The sequence below is a fragment of the Pyxicephalus adspersus genome, chromosome 9 (assembly GCF_032062135.1).
Source record: "Pyxicephalus adspersus chromosome 9, UCB_Pads_2.0, whole genome shotgun sequence".
Taxonomy (NCBI): Eukaryota; Metazoa; Chordata; class Amphibia; order Anura; family Pyxicephalidae; genus Pyxicephalus; species Pyxicephalus adspersus.
Genome location: NC_092866.1, coordinates 54,033,896 through 54,044,532, shown reverse-complemented (window position 1 = coordinate 54,044,532; position 10,637 = coordinate 54,033,896). Strand labels below are relative to the sequence as shown.

The 10,637-nt window shown below is 39.6% G+C and overlaps 1 long non-coding RNA gene across 1 annotated transcript; it reads right to left on the bottom strand.

Annotated features, from left to right (window-relative positions):
- Window positions 1-5,568: 5,568 nt before the first annotated feature.
- Window positions 5,569-7,557, bottom strand: LOC140338671 (uncharacterized). The gene is made up of 3 exons (XR_011922297.1): window positions 7,449-7,557; window positions 5,915-6,029; window positions 5,569-5,801 (listed from the first exon to the last, which is right to left on the bottom strand). It is a non-coding gene; the product is annotated as an uncharacterized lncRNA (long non-coding RNA).
- Window positions 7,558-10,637: the final 3,080 nt, after the last annotated feature.

The window sequence follows — 10,637 nt, the reverse complement described above, 5'->3', positions numbered from 1 at the left end:
CAGAGTATACAGCACAGTATACAGAGTGATGACATATAGAGAATAGCATGTATAGAGTGAGGACAGAGTATACAGCACAGTATACAGGGTGATAACATGGAGAATAGCATGTACAGAATGAGGACAGAGTATGATGAGGACAGTACATAGTATACAGCACAGTATACAGAACAGAGCAGTTAATTGACTTGACATCTTACATAGAGAAATAAATGTGATGTATAGATAATATGTTGTCATCTCCATTAACAATACAGGATAACAAAACAAAGACATTTGTGCTACTTTTCCAGTTTGCAGCCTGAAAATAATGTCACAGAAATTATTATGAAGCACAAATTCCGATTTGACTCTCGCCGCACCCTCTCAATTGTAATTTGCCAAGATGATCTTTCCCAGAACTTTCCACGAGCTTTACTTTAATTTCCTCTCCATAAAGCTAGCCTTGGGGGGCACAGAAATGGATATGCATGTTAAATTAAAATGCATTGACTGAAATTAATTACACCGCTCATGACACAGTGAATGAGGAAAAAAAAATCTCATCAGCAGACTGAAGATCTTGAAGTCTGACCGTCACGCAATCTCTCCATCAATATCGCTTTAGGGCACCAAATGACATTGTGCTGTGTGTCGCATGAACCCATTGCAGTTTAGGCCAGGGGATCACCATGACAGAACAATAAACCCAATGCAAGATGAGAATTGATTTTATCATTGGACATTTTTTCAGACTTGTTTTTAAGCTTTAGAGACATTTATATATATACTACACCCGTTTTTCTTCTCATGGTTCCTCTAGAGGTTGCTAGGGGTTTCATGACCAATGAGAAATTGTGCGTCTCAGGTGATTTTAACTAATGATATTTTGGCTATCTGTAAGGGTGACATTCTTCCCATTGGCCAGTAAAGTGAATTCCTCCCACTGACCACCACACTAAGCTGTGGATATAGTAATTATAGAAGGGGTTCCCTGAAGACCTGAAAGTTTTGTCAAGGATTCCCCCATGTTAAAATGGTTGAGAAAGGCTGTATTACATTACCTTCTTTTTCATAGAGCTACTTCCACTTCTCTTGTAGAAGTTGTAAATGAGAATGACTCTGTGGCTTGGGAGAAGTTAAGATCATATCATTGGCTAGGTTTTTAGAAATTAAGAGCCCCAAGTAGCAAAAAGGTGGCTTGACCCATTGAAAGAAGTAGAGTGGTCTCCAAGTGGGTTTATGCTTCGAAAAAAGATCTAAGGCTATCAGTTTGATAGTGTGCCCTGTTACCATTAGAAAGTGTGTAATGGGTCAATATTAGATGGAAGAGAATTGACCAGGTCAAAGATGAATTTTGACGAGTGACGAGTCAGTGGCTTCCAATCTCAACAATGGATCCAAACTCAACTGAAGAGAAAGGCAAATAGAGAACAACCCTGATGCGTTCCACTCTCCATTACCATAGGCTGAGAGAATTGATTTTTTACTATCAAGTGGGTAGTGGGGGAACTGTAGAAATATTTAAAATAAGTATAAGTGGATGCCAAAGTCTCCATGGAAGAGCAGTGAAAATAAACAGAATATTTTGTCAAATGCCTTTTCTGCATCAAAACTCAATAATATGTGGCAGTGTAGTGCTCGCAATGTATACATATACAAGTACGTATGTCTATTGAGATGGGGCCATTGTGGATAAAACCTAGATGATTTGTTAAAAGATTGGATAGCAGAATCTGGCTCACTGGCTAGCACACCTTTGGTCCCAGGTTCAAATCTCAGCCATGGCACTATCTGGAAGGAGTTTGTATGCAACCCCTGTGTATGAGTGGATTTCCTCCGAACACTTTGGTTTCCTCCCACATGCCAGAAACATATAGTTAGGTTAATTGGCTTCAACTCATATCAAATCTGCCTTTAGACTTTGGACTATGGTAGCGATATTAGATTGTGAGCCCCTTTGAGGGACAGTTAGTGATAGGACTATGGACTTTGTAAAGCACTGTGTAATATGTAAGCGCTATATAAATACAAAGTAACAATAATTTTAGGAGGCTAAAGACCATTAGCCATAATTTTTGCCATTAACCTGTTCAGCAGAGCGTTCAGACTATAGGAAGAGGCCAACTCAGAGTCTTTGAACAGCTTTGAAATTAAAGTAGTATGAGGAGGACATGGTATCTGATCTAATAGGATCCCAATAAATATTTAAAGTGGACGTAAACCCAAAACAAAAAAAAATCACACATACCTTCAATCCCACAGAGCAGTCTATCCGTCGGGAGGTTTCTTCCATTGGGTCCCGCGTATCTGTCTTCTGCCCGGTGCAGAAGGAGTGCCAGGCGCCGACATCTTTTTCTCTCTTCTTTGGGGTTCTTCTTCCTGCTTTAATTGATCGCGTACTGTGCAGGCGCGAGATTGGGTGACGTAGATTGGGAAAAAAATGCCTATCTCATTGCACATGCGTGAGATCCGCAATTTTTTTTATATTGATGAAAGGGCTCCTTTTAAGGAGCAGCCAAGAACCTCCCAGGATGCGTGATGTAGGTATCCCGGGAGGTACTGTGCTCCCGATCATTGTTAAATTCCTCAGGTAGGACTTTTGTACTTGGAGTCCTGTCTAATGGGGTGTAAACAAAACTTTTTGAATTTTTTGACTTTCATTTTATGTCTTCCTAGTTGAAGGGGGATTTCAGGAACTTGCTAAAATCTGAATGGAACATTTTGTGCTTTAGCAGCTGAACAATCTGCACTCCATGCGGACTCCTGATAGTATTTGTAGTTTTTGGTCTGAGGTCACTGGTTTTATGGAGTGTCGGTTGACCCTGCCCAACATTCATAACCCTGATATATGTCTACTGGGTTTATTGGATCATTAAATATATCCTTCAGTACATACACACTACAAAGCTCCTGAGGCTTTCTTCCTTCATCAAAGCTCAAGTGGAAATGAATCACAACTCCCTCATTAACAGAATGGTTTTCTCAAATTAATACTAAATATTGTCCTATGTACAGTTTGAGAGGATCTGGAATCCCTGGATCTTCTCATCCCACATTTTTCCTGTTTACCCCTTATGAAATTGACACATAGTTCTCTGTCCTACAGTATCTTTTTACTGTTTAGCATTGTCCAGGTCCATGTGTTTTTTTCTGTTTGGGTTATTTTTTTATTGTATTGTTTTTCTTGTGTTGGTAATTTTATTGCAAAATACAATAGAAATAACATAGCACGGTGCCAGTCCTGGAAAGGCTGTAGGGTGGATAGAACAGAGAAAAGCTCCCCAATGGGAACATAGATAACAACATGTATTTGAAAGATATGATATTTAATACCAGCACTGCTTCCTTTTTCTTACTTTCAGTCCTGGTGGAACCAATGGAGACCTTAGGCTATGAACACACATCAGATGATTCTCACCCCATATGAGCAGTTGGGCTTGTCCCAGGCAAGAATCTGACGTGTACGACGATGTCGTTTATGGATCTTTATGGATCTAGCATGTTGGATCACTTGCATCGCTTGAACATGTTGGATCGCTTGAAGAGCCAATGCCTCTCCAAAGTCTTCTATGCCTGCCATTAGTTGGGCACTGGGCTGGGATCAGTATCACATGCCAATCCTTTAAATGCATCTTCTTAAAATAGAAAGTATCTACATGCATCACTTTCATCACACATACCAAAATTAAAGGGTTTATTCCATACTTTAAATGGGGGAAGTTATGCAAATCAAATATTTCTGTCTCTTGGCCAACTGTACATCCAGAATTGCTAGTTAATTTAAAATAGTATACAGCTTTCAGTCATCAGTGCAATGCAGAAAAGCAGTAGCTTTATAGAGAAGAGCTTGGAAGGAACAAGAAGGAATAACCCAACAGGTGGTGGTGTGTTGGGCCAAACAGAACCAGAAACTTAGCTAAATATCCCAGCAACAGCTGTCTGTTACAGATGTTCCAATGTCCTGTAAATGGAACATTCTGTTCCAATAGAAGTTCCGCTTTAAGATCTGAGGTTTAACTCAGCACCGGGGCTATTACCCTTCAGCCCTGCTGAAACACCCACATTATCATCGCCCAGACACATTACATCTGTTGTCATTCTCCCTGCGCTGCTTCCCGCTGCTCCTGATACTTCCCACTTTAAAACTTTGGCAGGTTTATGATTAATGTTCTGCGTCTTGTGAAATAATTATAATTTATGTGAAATATCAAACAGGGATATCATGCATTATTCCAGAAATTAACTTTTATTTGCATGTTCTACTTCGCTACGTCTGGTTTCTTTGCGAAGGACAACGCGGGAAAAGACAAGCTGTGATGCTGTTAAAGAAGCAGAGCTTTGTAATTAAACTGTCATCAGGATTTGTTTTGTCTTACTGTACAGAGCAGCTATCTATGTGATCTGGTGCTAATACTGAAAATTATCCAAAGCAGAGGAAATACTTCTCAGGGCTGTGCCAGAGGTGGTGTGCAAAGAGGCCCAGCAGGTGCCAAGCCTCGGCCATGGGAAAAACAAACCTTAATACAGACTTTTTGATACGTCCGGCACATTACCTTGTAAAGTAAGATATACTTACGGAAATACATTGTCTCTTACCAGGGCCATTTCTGTATGCTAAAGCAACCTTGCAATGCTGTAGATTCCTCTTCTGAACCCGGAGAGGACCCTGCACAGCCAATAGGAAAGTGTCTAATTCTCATAGACATGATATACCCATAGAAGAACCATGTCTTCTCTAAAAAAAAATAGGGAGAAAAGTGGAGTCTGGAAAGTCACATGATTTTAGGTGAGTAAAAAGGGAATATAAACTATTTTTTAATACTAGGAATCGAAGAAATGGGGGGGCTGATGGGTGAGGATGCCAATGTGCACCTGCATGATGCCAGCAAGAACGAAAGAGAGAACAGTAGCTTGGGACAAATTTTCTGCAAGGTAAGTATTGTCCAATTTAACAACATTTATTTCTGTCCAGAGTTGCATTCATTTTTATACATGATCCCCTATTGATGATCAGACCTCTACGTGGAGTCTTCTCCAGCACAAAGGTTCTCAGTGGATTAAGGTCCTAATGGTGGCCAATCCATGTATGAAAATGATGTCTCACATTCTCCAACTACTATTTCAATAACTAGGGCCCATGAATCCTGGCATTGGTATTTTATAATAAGCCATGCCATCAGGGAATAAAAAGTCCATTGATGGAAAAACCTGGTAATTCAGTATAATCAGGTAATCAGCATTTTTTGGGAAGGAAACATTGCTGAACCTAGAGCTGACCAACTGAAGCAACCCCAGATCATAACACTGCAACAACAGGCTAGGGGACTATTTTATGGCCAAGTAGTGTATATGCCCTGCTAATTAAAAGACAAACCTGCTTGGACTGATCCTGGGTGTCCTTGTCTCATATATACGTAGTTACTGCTGCCACGAAAAACTAAATTTGTCCCTCTTACATCATTGTATGAAAACTTCCCAAATATTCCTGTTCAAACTCATCATTGAGGTCTATGAAATACTACAATAAGAACATAAACTCAGAAGGCTTTTATCGTCATTTATTTGTTATTATATTATTATACTACCTTGGTGAAAGTTAATTCTATGAGCAGACAATTAAGCATGTGGAATAAAATTACAAAATTATAAATTGACAACCTGGGCGGTAACTGGAAACAATTGTGTAGGCCTCCGGGTCAGATCCAAGAGAGAAGCTGGATATTTATTAATCTGATTCGTAGATATGGCAATCCTTGCTTATGTTCCAATCTTTATAAAGTTACTTTGGTCCCAGGAGGACACTTCTGGGTGTAGTGATCCTAAAAAAGAAAAAAATGTACCTGTGATGTAACCTTCATAATGAAGCAAATGCTGCTTTTGAAGCAACAGAAGCTATTTTAAATTTGAGCTTCAGCTTTTCTGAATTACCTACCACACTACCGCCATTCCTGTTGGCATCTGCCATGAGCAGGAACTTTGTACCTGTCCGCCTGGTACATTTTGGTGTTCCCATTCATCTCTGTGTGTTCCAGCTCCACCTGTATGATCTATATTATAAAATAAATAAAAAAACAATATCAGGAAGAGTGGGAACCCCTTTCAAAGGACACTGCAGATCTTACCAATTCTTATATCTACAGCTCAAAGTATAATATTGTGGTGATCAGTGGGAAGAATAACTCCTACATTGCTGGCCTGTAAGAAGAATGTCACCCTTACAGATAGCCAAAAGGATTATTGCTGTTAGTGGTAACTGACCTGGGAGGTCCACATGGCCCAAGGAACCCCTAGCACCTCTGCAGGAACCCTGGTAGAGAAACATTAGTCATAAACATGTCCCATGGGTTCACTCCACTTGTGCACTAAGCTGTGGTCATGGACCACCATAAGGTAAGTCACCATAGGAAGATTGCTTCAGATTTTTCCAGTGCCCATCCTTGACACAAATCTCCCATTCCACCACATCCCAAAGGTTCTCTATTAGATCAAAGTCTGGTGGCTGCGGAGGGCATTTGAGTATAATGAACTCATTATCATGTTTGGGAAACCAGTTAGCTTTGTTGCATGGCATGTTATTCTGCTGGAAGTAGCCATTAGAAGATGGGCACACTGCAGTCATAAAGGGATGGAATTAACCAGCAACAATACTAAGGTAGACTGAGGCATTTAAACAATGCCTAGTTGGTACTAAGGGGGCCCAAAGTGTGCCAAGAAAATATCCCTCACACCATTACACCACCAGCTTGAATAATTAATAAAAGGGAGGATGGTTTCATGCATTCATGTTGTTGACACCAAAATCTGACCCCACTATCCGAATATTGCAAAGGATTGAGACTAGGCAATGTTTTTCCAATGGTCTTTGTCCAATTTTGGTGAGCCCATGTAAATTTTAGCTTCAGGTGTTCGTTCATGGCTAACAGGATTCGCACCCAATGTGGTCCCCTGTTGTTGTAGCCCATCTGCTTCAAGCTTGGATGTGTTATTTGTTCAGAGATGTTCTTCTACATACCTTTTTTTGTGGTTATTTGAGTTGCTGTTAATATTAATATTACTTAGTATTTATATAGCTCCAACATATTACACAGCGCTGTACAAAGTCCATAGTCATGTCATTAACTGTCCCTCAAAGGGGCTTACAATCTAATTTTGCCTGTTTATCACTGTTGCCATTCTCCTCTGACATACGGTTCATGTCCATCTTAAATATCAATCTGGAAAATCTAGAAAATAATACATAAATAATCCTGCGTGCAGAAAACAATATTTTCAATTTTTAGGTTTATTATTTTTCCCACAGCTCAATTTTATTAGAAAGATGTGAATGGTGTCCCCTCCTATGGCGTTTTTACAGATTCTGTATTCAGTCACCATATTTTAAATGAAAGAAGGAGTAGAAGGCCATGGCCAGGAAAGCTTGCCATCTATTAGTGCTTTGATTGAATAGCGCCAAGGCAAGCAGTCACCTCTGCACCACGTTAACCTTTGTTTCGGTGTAGTTTAGCGCAGATCAAACGCCCCGCGGCTCTTATTACACCATCTTCCCCCCGTCGATCTTTGCTTACAGCAGTTTCCTGCAATTTGGAAAGAAACACAATTTGTAATAAACGTTGCGGCTGTTGTTGAAGTTATTTTTGATCTCACACTATCATAGTCTTTATTTGTTGCCATGGTAATGGTTTGACTCATTATAACCTGATCAGGAATTACATCCTGTTTGTATTCTGGCTGCTGGAATATAGTTGTCTTTTTTTCCACTGTGTGCTCTCATGTATACAAAACCCATCGCCCTTCATCGTATTGTATATTGTGAATCAATGAATGGTGCAAGAAGCAAAGGGCTAAGTGCGGACACCTATTAATATCAATTCTCGTTGGCTGCTAAGTGAACTTTACATTGCACAGCTCTTCTTGTGGTATTTAACCCAAATGTATTCTCATGTCTAAACAACAATTTGGTATTTTACAGCTTACTAAACCATAGATTTGTGTATATCGCACTCAGTTTTTTTCTTTTCAGGCTTTTTTTTTACCTTGATAATCCCCAGATAACCCAACCAATTATAGATTTCCTGTCCTAAGGTGTCTAGACCTTATTCTATTGTCTCCGGAATCCATGGTTGTCACCTAGACTAGAATTACCATTACATTGGGATCAGGCTTTTAGTAGTTTACGCGGCGTTGTATTTCTGATCAGCTTGTATTTTGGGCAGAAAAAAAATGTAACGCCCAATGGGTCATCCAAAACTAGGCTTTTAGGAAAACCCAGAAGAAGAAGACTGGGACCATATGACAGTGTTGTGACCATGTAAATTGAAGGATGTAGAACCATAGAAGGACCATCATAGAAGATGCTGTTTGGGAGTGAGAGTAGACTGAAAATGTCAAATAGACACAAAACCAAGAATAATTCTGGATATGCTGATTAATGGAAAAAGTGGGAGTGAGCAGGTCAGTACCACCTACTGCTGCCCAATGAAAATCTTGAAATGCTATTTCATTAAGAAACAATGCAGCAGCTGGGGTGGCCAGATGGCTGGCAGGCCACCGGGGAACTAATATCCCCATTGCTTGTCTGAGCAAACCATGTATGTATAAGAGTATTCCCCCCAGTTATGCTTTCCTCCTAGAAGTACAAGACGGTTTTAGTTTAGGCATCATCCAGGGTCACAATTTACTTCCTGGGTTGAGATGACGGCTCAGAGATGACCAAACCATGTACTTTCCCGGTGTCTGTGCCATTTTGTGCTCAAGTATCTGGCACATATCATCTCTAGTTGTTGCCTCACAACTGGAGACTTGGCAAAAAATACAGTGTTGTAGTCTGATTACGGAAATAGGATAGACCGGGGACATGCTTCTTCCTTCTTGCAGAAAATTAATGACATCATCTTAGCCCAAGCCAAGCCACTGGATGAGACTCTTCTTTTTAAAGGTAAAAATTTGAAATGATGATTCATGAACAACTAGCACAGGTGGGTGGCCTAACGACTGTCAAGATGCCAATCACTAGCAGCCACCCGTCTGAACTCCTAATGATCCCAAGGAAGCAACATTTGTAAAAAGTCATATTGCAATCACAAAGGACATAATATTTCTACAAGATCAATGTCCAAAATTTTAACCCTTCCTGTAATCTTAAAACCAACCCTCCTCATAACTAACTCCCTCCAATAAAAGTGTGACCCCTTGATAGGATACTTACCTCCCAGAGCTGGCCTCTTCTTCCATGAAGACAAACCTCATTTCTTTGCCAAATGATATCAGTCTTCGGACACCTGTGCCAATATCTACCCGTTCCCTATTTTTTCATTTTATAATAACCAAATTATTGGACACATTGCTGTCTGATCAAAAGCTGCCCCTGATATTTGCAAACTGGTGGCATTTATAAGCACTCACGGGCATGAGAATACCATCCTATCCCAAAAATGGGCATATTAGGCATCTGTCATCTGTGAACACCTGCAGTATACAGCGATGCGGAATGGCCAGGAAGAGAACTTACCAGACTGCAGAGATCTCTGGATCTGATGTGTCATGCTTATCGCTAAGTCATTATTGAAGTTTACAAGGACATGTGTGGATTCTGCTTCCAAGGCAGTGAAACTGGCAGAGATTCAGTTACAGTTCACATTATCTGCTCAGCTGTATTATCGCAACAAGCTCTGCTTGCTACAAAAGGCAGCAATCCTCTCTGAGCCGCTCAGAGGGGAAATATAATGGTTTTAGGCAATTTCACTTTAGTTCTTTAAGTACATGTTTTTAAATAACGTTTAGTATTTTTTTATATTTATATCACATTTGTATGCTAAAAATAAACATGAAATAAAGTGCACCCATGACATTGGTTTTGTAAGGAATTCTGGGTTTTTTAAGGAGAAGCTAACTTAACTAAAAAAAATCCATACATTAGAATTTATTAAAGTACAAGAAACACACACTCATCTAAGAGTGAATTCATTTATATTTGTTGATGTTTTATATGGATCTGAACACCGGTATCCTTTGTCACAGCGTGAGAGGTATGTTTATATGTGCAGTAAATAAGGCTCAATAATATAGGCTTTTCAATATTTCTGAAATGAACACTGAACAGCCAGCTTTCTCTCTGTAAGACTACATGTCCCATGATTCCTTGCATTGCTTGTCATGGATTTGGGTGTTTACATTTGTAGTCTCAGCTCTTCATAGTACAATGTGTGGCTACAACTGATATTCTGAAAGGGAGCATGAAATGTAGCCATAGGCATTACGTATATGTGCTTGTCATATTTTGGGGACTAACTTAACATATATTTTATAACAACATGAGGAAAGAATGTGTCATTAGGACACAAAACTGTACATCCAGTTTATTGGTGATTTAAGTTTAAGGTGATCTTTTGCAACATTACTTTGGTAAAGTTGGTGATATTGGTTAACTTTAACTTTTGGTGTCCTTTATACAAAATTATCTTGTCATATTGTTTTTTTCGTGACACCTTAAATTTTCTTAATTTGCTACTGTTACTGGTCAGTCTTCTCATACTAATTTCTAAAGTCTACAGCAGTCCATTTGGAGGCAGATCTGCTAGGAGGGGTCCAGATGATAGATCTCCTGAGGAGGAGTTTTGGAGAGAGATAAAGAAGGAAGCTGCTGAGGGAAGATCTTG